The following is a 12,275-nucleotide window of genomic DNA, read 5'->3' as shown; positions in this document are numbered from 1 at the left end:
CTGCAGCCAACTTTGGCTTTAGGCGCGTTTTATATTGCACTGCACAGAGCATACACACACACTTGATGATGGTTCACATGCAGAGAGCTGGTGGAAGATGATGTGATCCCTTACCGCTTGGATCAGAGGTATGGGGCCGCCCTCCTAAAACCCAAAGAGACCTTCTTAGATTTAATATAATATACTAGCAAGGGAGGTTGAGATTTAGGTGCTATTTAGCCTTCTTTCCTCTAGCATTTTAACATGCTTTCTCTCTTCGAATTCTATGCACTAGTAACTATGCTGATTACTTTGTTTCTTATAATATGTTTGCTTGTACTAGCTAAGATACTGCGCTTGAGAACACTGCATTAGAAAATAAACATTTCAAACGTGCACATGTCTTCATTTACTCCTCGTTCTGGATTGATATGGTTGTATACCGAAAGAGTGTTCATGTGTTCCACGTTACCTGAGGTGTTTTAAGTCCATGTTGTGGGTTGTCTAAACATTGGGAGTTTGTAAGAACCAATGAGACACTGATTGCTAGTCTGGTAGGGGATTTTGGGTATAAAGGTGAGTTTTGGCACAACCTAATTCACTGAGGTTCCAAGTCTCTATGCACAGTTCTGTGTAGGAGCAGAATCCCTGCGACACGGGAGAGCAGCATTAATTTTACTGGACCTCTCGGCCGCGTTCGACACAGTCCGCCATGCGCTCCTTTTGGCCCAACTTGCGGAGATTGGGGTATCGGGGGCGGTTTAGGGCTGGCTTAGATCTTTTCTGGAGGAGCGGGTTGAGCAGATGTGGCGCCCCCCTTTTTCTTCCTCCCCCCAGCTGGTCACCACTGGAGTTCCACAGGGCTCCTCCCTTAGTCCGCTCCTCTACAATATCTATCTCACGCCACTGATATATCTGGCAGAGGAGCTAAGGTAATGGCCGATGCTGATGACACGCAGCTGCTGTTCACTTGGGATAAAACATCTGTCTCTGTCTCAGCAGCACAACAGTGTCTTGTTTCCATCTTTGAATGGCTGGCGTATGCACAGTTAAAATGTAACGAACAAAAGTCAGAGATCTTGCTTTATAGCAAGTTCCCCGCTGACTTTTGTGAGCAGCTGTGGCCTCCTGACTCCCCGCTCCCTCCCGTGTCGGGACAGCCTGTAAAAAATCTGGGACTATGCTTCGACGAGAGTCTTTCCTTTTCTACTCACATTAAAAAACTGGCAGGCTGCTGCTTTGGCCTCCTTAAGACTCTGCGGACCTTCTTTCCGCTTCTCCCTCAAGCGGCTAAGGAAACTGTCACCTGTGCCCTCATCCTATCTCGCCTGGACTACGCCAATGCTCTCTTTGCTGGGTCCCTTGGATACCTGCTCAAAAAGCTTCAGGTAGTCCAGAATGCGGCCGCCAGATTGTTATTGGGCATCTCGACGAGGAATAGTGCTGTCCCTCTATTACGTTCTCTTCACTGGCGTCCTGTTGTTCACCGGATCAGGGTCAAATCTTTAGTTTTGGCCCATCGTGCTCTCCATGGTTCTGGCCCCCTCTACCTCTAGAGGCAATTCTCCTTCTACCTTCTGACGAGTGCGCTTCGATCTATGTCTTTGCGTCTTGCTCGGGTTCCTCGCTTTAAGCTTCAGAGGAAGGGTGGCAGTTCCTTTGCAGTGAAGGCCAGTGTAGCCTGGAATGCCCTCCCCCTTTCCTTGCGGTCCATTCAGAACTTTGCTGTGTTTAAAAGAAAACTCAAGACCCACCTTTTTGCCTGTTAAGTTTCTTCCTTTACCCCTCTGCATCGTGTCGGGACACTCATGAGTATCCGTGCGTGCTACAAGTGGACATAACATAACATAACATTGGCAAACATCATTGCCGAGATTCTACGAGAAGCTAACTTGGGGGCATCAAGATCTTTTTCTGCTAGCAGGGCATCAATGAAGCCATTAATGTAGAGGCTAAATAAAGTTGGCACGAGCACGCACCCTGGCGTACGCCGCGGTTAATGGGTATAGGTGCTGTAAGATTGCCGTCCTTGCCATACCTAACTTGCGGGTAGTTGCATTCATGTAAGCGTTTAAAAAGTCGGATTAAATATTCGGGGACCCCCATCTCACCCAGTACTAGCGATAATTTCTCCCTGGGAACTAGATCGAATGCAGATCTCAAATCTACAAAAATCAAGAAGAGGTTGCCCCCTGCATGCCTACGGTCTTCCAATACAGCAGTTGTAGTCTCAGTACTTGGTCCAGGGTCACCAGTTTTTCCCTGAACCCAGCCTGAAGGACGGACAGAACCTTCTTCTTTTCCATCCAAGACTGCAATCTATAGAGTAGGACCCATGCAAAAACTTTCTGAGAAATATCTATTAAACTTATGGGTCTGTACTTAGTTGGGAGGAGTGGGGAGCCCTTTTTAAAAATCGGAATTATTTCCGCACCAAGCCAGCTTGGAGGGATCTTCATACCTTGCATAATTGCACTAAAAAGCATCCACAAATATGGGGCCCAGATGGCAGGTTCGGACCTAAAGAGATTTCCAGGGATCTTGTCCAGACCTGGAGCTTTGCCTGGGGCTATTCTTGCTATTGCGGCCTTTTTTTCTTTTAAGCTTAAACTCTGGGCCACATCTCCGACAGTCTGGTGGAATGAATCCCGATTAACTACAGGACAGACATCTAGTGCGTCACAGCCATAGACGGGTCCATCTCCAGATTCCTTAGCATATAGTGTCTCGAAGTGCTCTCGCCAGACCTGTTCATCTAGGTTTGGTTCCACAGCACTTCGAGGAGATGTTTTACCGGAGTTAGCAAGTCCGTAAAACGTTCTCATGTCTCTGTCCCCTAGTGAAGTTTTAAGTGTGGCCCGATTTTTGTCTTCCCACCTTCGCTTGGCTTCTTTTATGGCAACTTTGTAATTTGCTCTTGCCGGCCTTATGGAAAGGCAATCTTTGGGTCTGATGGCTAATACCAGTGCCTTTTTTGCTGCACTGCAAGAGGTATTGTACCAGGGGTAGGAGGGCAACTTGTCCTCAAAGGTAAATTTTCATAGTTTGACTTGGGTCAATTGAGCCTGTTGAAGGTAAATGCCCTCCTGACTCGGGCTACGTAGATTGGACGCATCTGTAAGAACCGGCAACAAAGCATCGTACAGACTGCCCAATCTATCATCCGATCAGCTGAAATTTGACAATTTCACTTTCCTCCTGTAGTTCGAGACCACCACCCTAGAATCAATAGGGTTATCTGTAAAAGGCAGACTACCCGTACTCAGAGCTTTGACTTCTACTACTAGTGCAGAGTGGTCACTGTCTAGGCAGGGGATTATTTTGAAGTCCATCATCCTATCCCAGGAGTGTGAGTTGATGAAGATGTAATCTAATATAAACCCACTGTTTTTGCTGTGGAATTTATAGCCATTTGTCGATTCGGATGAGGATCTCCCGTTGAAAGCTCACAGGGAGTGTCTCAATGTAAGACAACTCATCTGGATCACCAGTGGGGTCAATTTTTTTATTTTGGGGCATCTTGATTTTGGGATTTTTAAGAAGTGGTCCTCCTCAAATAAGCTATTCAGGGATAACCCCTCTAGCGGCTCCAACTGGCAGTTGAAATCCCCACCGACTATGATCATCTGCTTAGTGTCTATGGAGCCTAGAAAAGTAGTTAACTCTTTCACTGTATTAGATTCACTGCCCTTAAGGGTCGGTCGTGAGTATACATTTATTAGGACAACAGGGGATTTTGTAGGAAACGCAACAGGAGACTTAGAATGTCACTGGACCCTGTGTCAATTTGAACCGCTGAACACCCCAGATGTGATCCCACCAAAGTTGCCAAGCCCCCGGATGATCTCCCTGTTCCCCCGAAGTTGCTGGCATGTTAAAACAGCATAGCCCAACTTGGGAACCTCTCTTCTTGCCCAGGTTTCCTGGAACATGCAGATTTCAAAGTGATCAATAAAGATTCCCCATTCGGGGTCGTCCAGTTTACTATTCACACCTGCAATGTTCCAGGACCAAACCCTTGTTACCTCGGTGTTCGATGAGTTCCTATTTGGGGGCACCAGTATTAACTGATTCGGGAGAACGTTTGTTGATCTAATGACATTCGGGGATTTTAGCTCTAGATCCAATATTTGTTCGGAGTTTTCACAATGGCCAGACTCGGAGAGAAGACATTCTGGGTTTCGGGAGCCGCTCATGCTCCCTCTAACCAATCCGTCCTCAAACTCTGGATCTGTCACTAAAAGGCTGCCCTGGCTCTCTACCCTAAACCCTAAAACACTAGAACCCAGCACAACCCCATATAGTACCCAAACACCACAGCACTACCCTAAAACCTAAATCACTACCCCCTACACTCCACAGACACAACTGCACTACCCTAAACCCTAAACCACTACCCCCAGCACAGCCCCTACACTACAAAATACCACTGCACTACCACAAACCCAAAACACTACCCTAGCACTACACCCTACACTACCCAAATACCACGGCACTACCCTAAACCCTAAAACACTACCCCCCAGCATGACCCCCTACACTACACAAACACCACTGTACTACCCAAAACCCTAAAAGAATACCCCCAGCACAACCCCCTACACTACCCAAACACCACTGCACTACCCTAAACCCTAAAACACTACCCAAGCATGACCCCCTACACTACCCAAACACCACTGCACTACCCTAAACCCTAAAACACTGCCCCCAGCATGACTCCCTACACTACCCAAACACCACTGCACTACACTAAACCCTAAATCTACCCCCAGCATGACCTCCCATACTACACAAACACCACTGCACTACCCTAAACCTTAAAACACCACCCCCAACATGACCCTTTATTATTATTATTTTTTTTTTTTTTTTCAGTTTGTAAAGCGCGACAGCTACCCAAAAAGGGTTTCCAGGCACTTAAATTAAGGCTAACCTAGCGTAGGGTAAAAAGAGAGATTACTGGTTAAATAACCAGGTCTTAACTGCCCTTTGGAAACGGTTAAGACAGCATTCTGCACGAATGACCAGAGGGAGGGAGTTCCAGAGTCTAGGACCCATAGAGGCAAAGGACCTCCCGCCCATCCTGACCAATTTAACCTTGGGCACACAAAAAAGTTCTTGGGTGGATGATCTCAATGTGCGGGCAGGGGAATATGTTGACACCAAGTCCTGAAGATATCTTGGTTCCGTGCCAGCTTTTATTTTATGCATGTAACATAAAGCTTTAAACTTCACACGATTCTCCACTCGGAGCCAGTGGAGTTCCCTAAGATGTCGTGTCATGGGTTCATTCCTCTTGCAGCCACAGAGTAAACGCGCCGCAGCATTTTGGACCATATGAAGGCGGCGGGTAACCGCCTTAGTGACTCCCAGATAGAGCACATTACCGTAGTCCAACCTGGAGGTCACCAAGGCGTTGACTACGGACCTCTGAGTTTCCGGTGGCAACATCCACAGTATCTTACGCAACCAGCGCAAGATTGAAAAGCAGGTAGCCGCTACTTTCGTTACTTGCGTCTGCATTGTTAGGCCCTGATCTATGATGACCCCCAGGTTGCGAACGTGTGTTGATGCTGGGGGGGGATAGGCCCCATTTCCGCCGGCCAATGTTTGGTGCCCCACAGTTCGGGCTTACCTCCAAGAATAAGAATCTCTGTTTTTTCCCCATTGAGCTTCAACAGATTTTGACTCATCCAGGAGGCTATTTCACTAAGCCCAGCTTGAAGAAGAGAGGTGGGGGACCTATCTGATTGTGTGAGGGAAAAGACTATCTGTGAGTCGTCCGCATAGGAAAATAACGTGAGGCCAGCACGTTTTGCAATACGGGCTAATGGGATGACATACAGATTAAAAAGAAGAGGGCTGAGGATAGAGCCCTGAGGGACTCCAAATGGAGAGGCATGGACCTTAGATGTTGAGGAGTGAGAGAAGACTTGGAAAGACCTGTCCGACAAAAAAGATTCAATCCATTTCAGTGCCTTTCCGCCGATGCCTAAAGAACTCACTGCTCTAAGTAGGATGGCATGGGAGATGGTATCGAAGGCCGCACTGAGATCTAATAGAATCAGTGCGGCTGTGTCCCCTCTGTCAAGCATCAAGCGGAGATTCTCAATGACACCTAAGAGAGTCGTCTCGGTCGAGAAACCAGGGCGAAACCCTGATTGCGAGTCATGCAGCAGATTGTTATCCGCAACGAACCTAGCCATATGTTGGTAAATGTGCCACTCCAAGATTTTGGAAAAGATAGGGAGTAAGGAAATCGGCCTAAAGTTGGCAGGGATTTTAGGGTCTGCCATAGGTTTCTTTAGTAAGGGAGAAACCATAGCGTGCTTCCAACATGTCGGAACGCTGGCCTGATGTATTGACGCATTAAGCGTGGAGCAAATCCTGTCGAGCTGAGGCTCTTCCAACAGTCTGAGCACGGAGACTGGTAGAGGGTCATTTGGGGAGTCAGATTTAATTTTAGCCAGATGTGACGATAATGAAGATGGATTGAGATCCGGCCATTCCTCCAATGGTGTATATGGGACCTGCAACGAGCTCCTGGCGTTCTCGCTGGTGTCAATAAGAAGGAGCCTTTTGTCTTCACGTTGTTCAGCTATATTTAGATAGATTTCCTCAATCTTTCTTGTAAAGTATTGAGCCAGCTCCTCACACTGGGATATATCCAGGGGTGGAGGCCCAGCTACTGTGTTGGATCCTGCCAAGTCTTTGACTAACCCAAAGAGCACTTTTGATTTATTTGTTGCGTCGTTTATTGTTTTAGCGACATAGATGGTTCTTGCCTGGCGGCAAGCTTTGTGATAGTGCTTCAATTCTTTTTTATAAGCCAAATCATCAATAGAAGAGTAATCCTTTCGGCATACTCTCTCTCGAGCTTTTTACAAAGTGACTTTTGAGTCTTTAATTGGTCATTATACCATGGGGCTGGAGGTTTATGCGTAATTGGTTTATGGCTGGACGTTGGCAGACAACTGTTAATGGCTTCAGTGAGCCAAGTGTTAGTATTGGCAGCTACTATATCTACGCTGTCCCTAAAGGTATCATCCTTAGGCAGATGAGAGTAAAGATGTTGTTTAAAAGCTGCTGCATCAAGCTTTTTCCAATTTCTCATCAAGGTAGAAGAAGAAGGTTTCGGTAGAGCCTGGAGATCCCTTATAGAGATATCAAACCAGGTCAAGTAATGATCTGACCAATGAATGGGAAGTGCTGGGTAGCATTGTATATTATTCAAGTTGGAAAAAATAGGGTCCAACAAATGGCCCCCAATATGTGTAGGGCCCTGGTTATGTATAACCATATTAAGAGTTTCCAGGTCCGATAATAGATTGGTACTGACACTGCATGTGGGGTCTTCTAAATGGATGTTAAGATCACCCAGGATCATACAATTATTAGAGAGTAATGATGTGGCGGAGACCAAATCTGATAATTGTGGGGCCCATGCATTTGCTGGCCCGGGGGGGGGGGGGGGCGATAGATTAATAGGCCCGAAAGAGTAAATTTGGAGTGGAGCTCGAGCTTGAAATGGGATGCCTCACAATCATTGAGTTTTACAGGTTTAATCAGGCATTGTACATAGCTCTTGGTGATAATTGCAATACCTCCTCCCTTTCCACTAGCTCTATCATGCCTGAAGATGACATAGCTTGATGGCAAGGCTTTGGCGAGATCAGGCCCAGAACTATCGTGCAGCCATGTTTCCGTAAGAAATATTGCATCCGGAGAATGGTCAATGAGGAGATCAAAGATCTCACGCCTATGCTTGGCTAGAGATCTACAGTTCAGGCTGCAGAACTTAAACACCATATCTTGTGCAGGTCGTATACAAGGCGCACAGCTCCTACAGGGGTATGAAGCGTCTAGACCGAAAGGACACAGTCGGCATATCCTAGGGCCATTGTCATCCGGAATAAAGACCGAACAATCTGCCTTCAAAGCTGGCCTAAGAGATATTAGTTGTGCCCTAGAGTAGCCAGTCACACAATTTGTGTGTTGAACAGGGGGACTGGCACCTGGCCGTGTCTGGGCGCGGACGGGCACAGACGGGCTTGCCTTTGGCGCGCCCGCTGCGCTCGTCCGCTGCGCGGCCGAGATGGCGCCTGCATATATACGTAGGAGTGGGCGGGGTCAGGAAAGCTACTGATCCAAAACCCCAGTGCCTACCAATCAGCACACAGGACGGACACAGCAGCTCCAGTCGTCTGTGTGGGCGTGGGGACTAGCGCGATATGGAGGCGAGTGGAAAACAAACTACAAATGTGCAAAACAGGCAATTTTAAAAGGTTTAAAAAACAGTAATTCTTTTTCCCGGCTTCCGCCTCAGGAAAACATCCATACGCTAGTTAGTACAATCAACCGGCGTTAGGGAAGGCTCGCGGCTTATGTAGTGATGTGGGCGGGGTCCTGTGCCTACCAATCAGCACACAGGATGGCCACAGCAGCTCCAGTCGTCTGTGTGGGCGTGGGGACTAGCGCGATATGGAGGCGAGTGGAAAACAAACTACAAATGTGCAAAACAGGCAAATTTAAAAGGTTTAAAAAACAGTAATTCTTTTTCCCGGCTTCCACCTCAGGAAAACATCCATGCGCTAGTTAGTACAATCAACCGGCGTTAGGGAAGGCTCGCGGCTTATGTAGTGATGTGGGCGGGGTCCTGTGCCTACCAATCAGCACACAGGACGGCCACAGCATCTCCAGTCGTCTGTGTGGGCGTGGGGACTAGCGCAATATGTCCAAACACCACTGCACTACCTTAAACCCTACATCACGAACCCCAGCATGACCCCCTGCACTACCTAAACACCACTGCACTACTCTATACCCTAAAATACGACCCCCTACACTACACAAACATGACTGCACTACCCTAAAACAATACCCCAACACAACCCCCTACACTACCCAGCCACCAATGCACTACCCTATACCCTAAAACACTACCCCCAGCACAACTCCCTACAATACCCAAACACCACTGCACTACACTAAACACTAAATCTACATCAGCATGACCTCCCACACTACACAAACACAACTGCACTACCCTAAACCCTAAAACTCTACACCCCGCAAGAGCCCCTACACTACCCAACCACCACTGTACTACCACAAACATTAAAACACTAACCCCAACATGACCCCCTACACTACCCAAATACCACTGCACTACCCTATACCTTAAAACAAGACCCACTGTACTACACTAACATGACTGCACTACCCTACGACCTAAAACACTACCCCCTGCATGACCCCCTACACTACACAAATACCACTGCCCTACACTAAACCCTAAAACACTATCCCCTACACTACACAAACACCACTGCACTACGCTAAACCCTTCAACTCTACCCTCAGCATGACCCCCTACACTACACGAACACCACTGCACACCCCTAACCCCCTACACTATACAAACACCACTGCACTACTTTAAACCCTAAAACACTACCCCCAGCATGACCCCTCACAACACAAACACCATTGCACTACCCTAACCCCTAAAACACTACCCCCAGCATGACCCCCTACACTACCCAAACACCTCTGCACTACCCAAACCCTAAAGCACTAACCCCAGCATGACCCCCCAAACTACCCAAACACCACTGCACTACCCTATACCCTAAAACACGACGCCCAACACTACACAACCATGAGTGCACTACCCTAAACCGTAAAACACTAACCACAGCATGAACCCCTACACTACACAAACACCATTGCACTACCCAAAACACTACCCCAGCATGACTCCCTACACTACACAAACACCACTTGCACTACCCAAACCCCCCACACTATACAAACACCACTGCACTACTCTAAACCTTAAAACACTACCCCCAGCATGACCCCCTCACAACTCAAACACCACTGCACTACACTAAACCCTAAATCTTCCCCCAGCACGACCCCTTACACTACCAAAACACCACTGCCATACCCTAGACACTAAAACACTACTCCCAGCAAGAACCCTACACTACCAAAACACCACTGAACTACCCTAAACCCTAAAACACTACCACTGTACTACCCCATACACTACCCAAACACCACTGCACTAACATAAAACCTAAAACACTACCCCAGCACAATCCCCTCCACTACACAAACACCACTGCACTACCCTAAACCCTAAAACAATATAACCCAGCACGACCCCCTACAATACGCAAACACCACTGCACTACCGTAAACCCTAAATCACTACCCGCTACACTCCACAAACACAACTGCACTACCCTAAACCCTAAAACGCTACCCCCAGCACAGCCCCTACACTACAAAATACCACTGAACTACCTTAAACCCAAAACACTACCCTAGCACTACACCCTACACTAGCCAAAGACCACTGCACTGAGGTTCCGTGACGATTTTACCCCGTGTTTTTAACATTGTCGCAAATACATAATTTTGGTATCAATGAACCGCAAATGATCCATTTAGTATATCCTGGTGTTTTCGCTATGCTACGAGCAAGAGCACTCCTGTTACAAACACATTTCTGTTCTACCCATGGCATCCATCTTAGAACACGGAAGCCATTTTGTATTCTTTGCCCTCACATAGTCAATGAACACGCAATAACCTCTTTCAATTAAGGACACGTAGGCCTTAGCCGGCAATTCACCTTGCTAGTGAATTGCGCACCTTAGGCCAGCAACGCTGTGGCAACATGACTCGGCAAGAGCTGCCTCCCCAGCCTGAGGCCAGTCCTGCTATACTGGTTCTCGTGTCCGTTGGCCTGATCATGATTAGGCGGCCGAAGCCAGTAACCGTGCCCATTTACGACCCACAAACATCTCTTATCCTACTGTTCTATCTTCTGCACCTGGCTCTGCTCCTTTCCTTCTGGGCCTTTATTAGGGGGAGGTAACGAAATTTACGATGAGGCGGTCCGGGTCTTGAATGAGAAATTGACATAGGATTATGATGGACTAGTGGGAACCCCTCGTTCGTAATGTTTTGACATCAGATATTGTTGACGATTCCTGTGCAACGACAAATATTTATTGTTTAAGATACAAAGGTTTTGGGAATGTGCTAACATGTAAAGAATTTGCCTGAAGCCCAATATTCAGTATATAAGGAACAACCCTCTTTGTACAAATTGAACAGGCTCCTAGATACTGCCCATGTGTAGTTTCTGTGACTTCTGTGTCCCTGCAGTAATAAACCTTTGGTCTTTGACGCCACCATCGAGAAGCCTGTGTTTCTGTTTGTTTGTGCACCAAGGCAGGTTGAACTCCGGGGTCTTCGGGTGTTATCCCTGACACCTCTGGACGGAACCAAAAAGTCCAGAACTCCAATTGGCGCCCAACGTGGGGCGACGTCATTCGGTACCGGTCCAAAAGCCTGAAGAGTTCGAGAAGCTTCGTGTGAAGATTTCAGAGGGAGGCGCCCCACTTCATCGATCCCGGCATATCGCAAAAGTGGCCCGACGTTCTCTTCCACGAGGGTTCCCGTTCAGACGGCTGCAGTGGTTCGTTGCCTTGACCGTCGCCCTGTCTTGGACCCGAGGTGCAGTCCTTAGTACGGCGAGACGTGACGGGTTTCTCCTTGGTGACGTCTTCAGTGCCTCAGTTAAGTATTAAGTGGTTGATAGTTGATTACTTCGTGAGGGTTGTTTCTGTTTCGATAATCCTTTTAGTTCTTGGTTTCGGTTCGGTTTCATAAGATTATCGCTGGTTATTCTGGTTACGATATTCATTCAGTTCAGTTCGGGTATCGATACGTTTGTCTGTTCTGGTAGGCCTAAGTTCTTGGTTCGAGTGCGCACCTTTCTTTTGGTTTGTGTTTTGTCTGTTTTGTGTTCCGGGTTATAAAATGGTAAGTCGGAGAAATTGTATGATGTCTTGTTTTAGTTGCAACAGTGATTCCCAGTTGGAGGACTCGTGTTCGGTTCCTCCGATTGGAACTCCCCTTTATGATCTATATTGCAAATTTGGTGTGGGCCCTATCTCTTACAACGAGGTATGGATCCACTACACAGAGAAAGATGGTGTCCTTAGTTGGCCACTGCATGGTAGTTTCGAACCTCAAATTCTTGATAATTTAGAAACGAAATTATTCAAGAAGAAAGCCCGGCCGGCAATGTTTGATTCTTTCCGTTATTGGCGAAAAGAATCTAAACAGAGAGAAATTAAAAAGTTGAAGAAAGAACAGAAAGAGCAAGAGTTGACTTTAGAACAGTCTGCTAAGCAGCTGCAACTCAACGAGTCTGAGAAGGCGATGGAGGTGGCCAATAGAGAGCGTAATTTAGCGATAGACAAGTGCTA

Source organism: Lissotriton helveticus, chromosome 4_1 (genome assembly GCF_964261635.1).
Source record: "Lissotriton helveticus chromosome 4_1, aLisHel1.1, whole genome shotgun sequence".
Taxonomy (NCBI): Eukaryota; Metazoa; Chordata; class Amphibia; order Caudata; family Salamandridae; genus Lissotriton; species Lissotriton helveticus.
Note: the sequence above shows the minus strand (reverse complement) of the source record.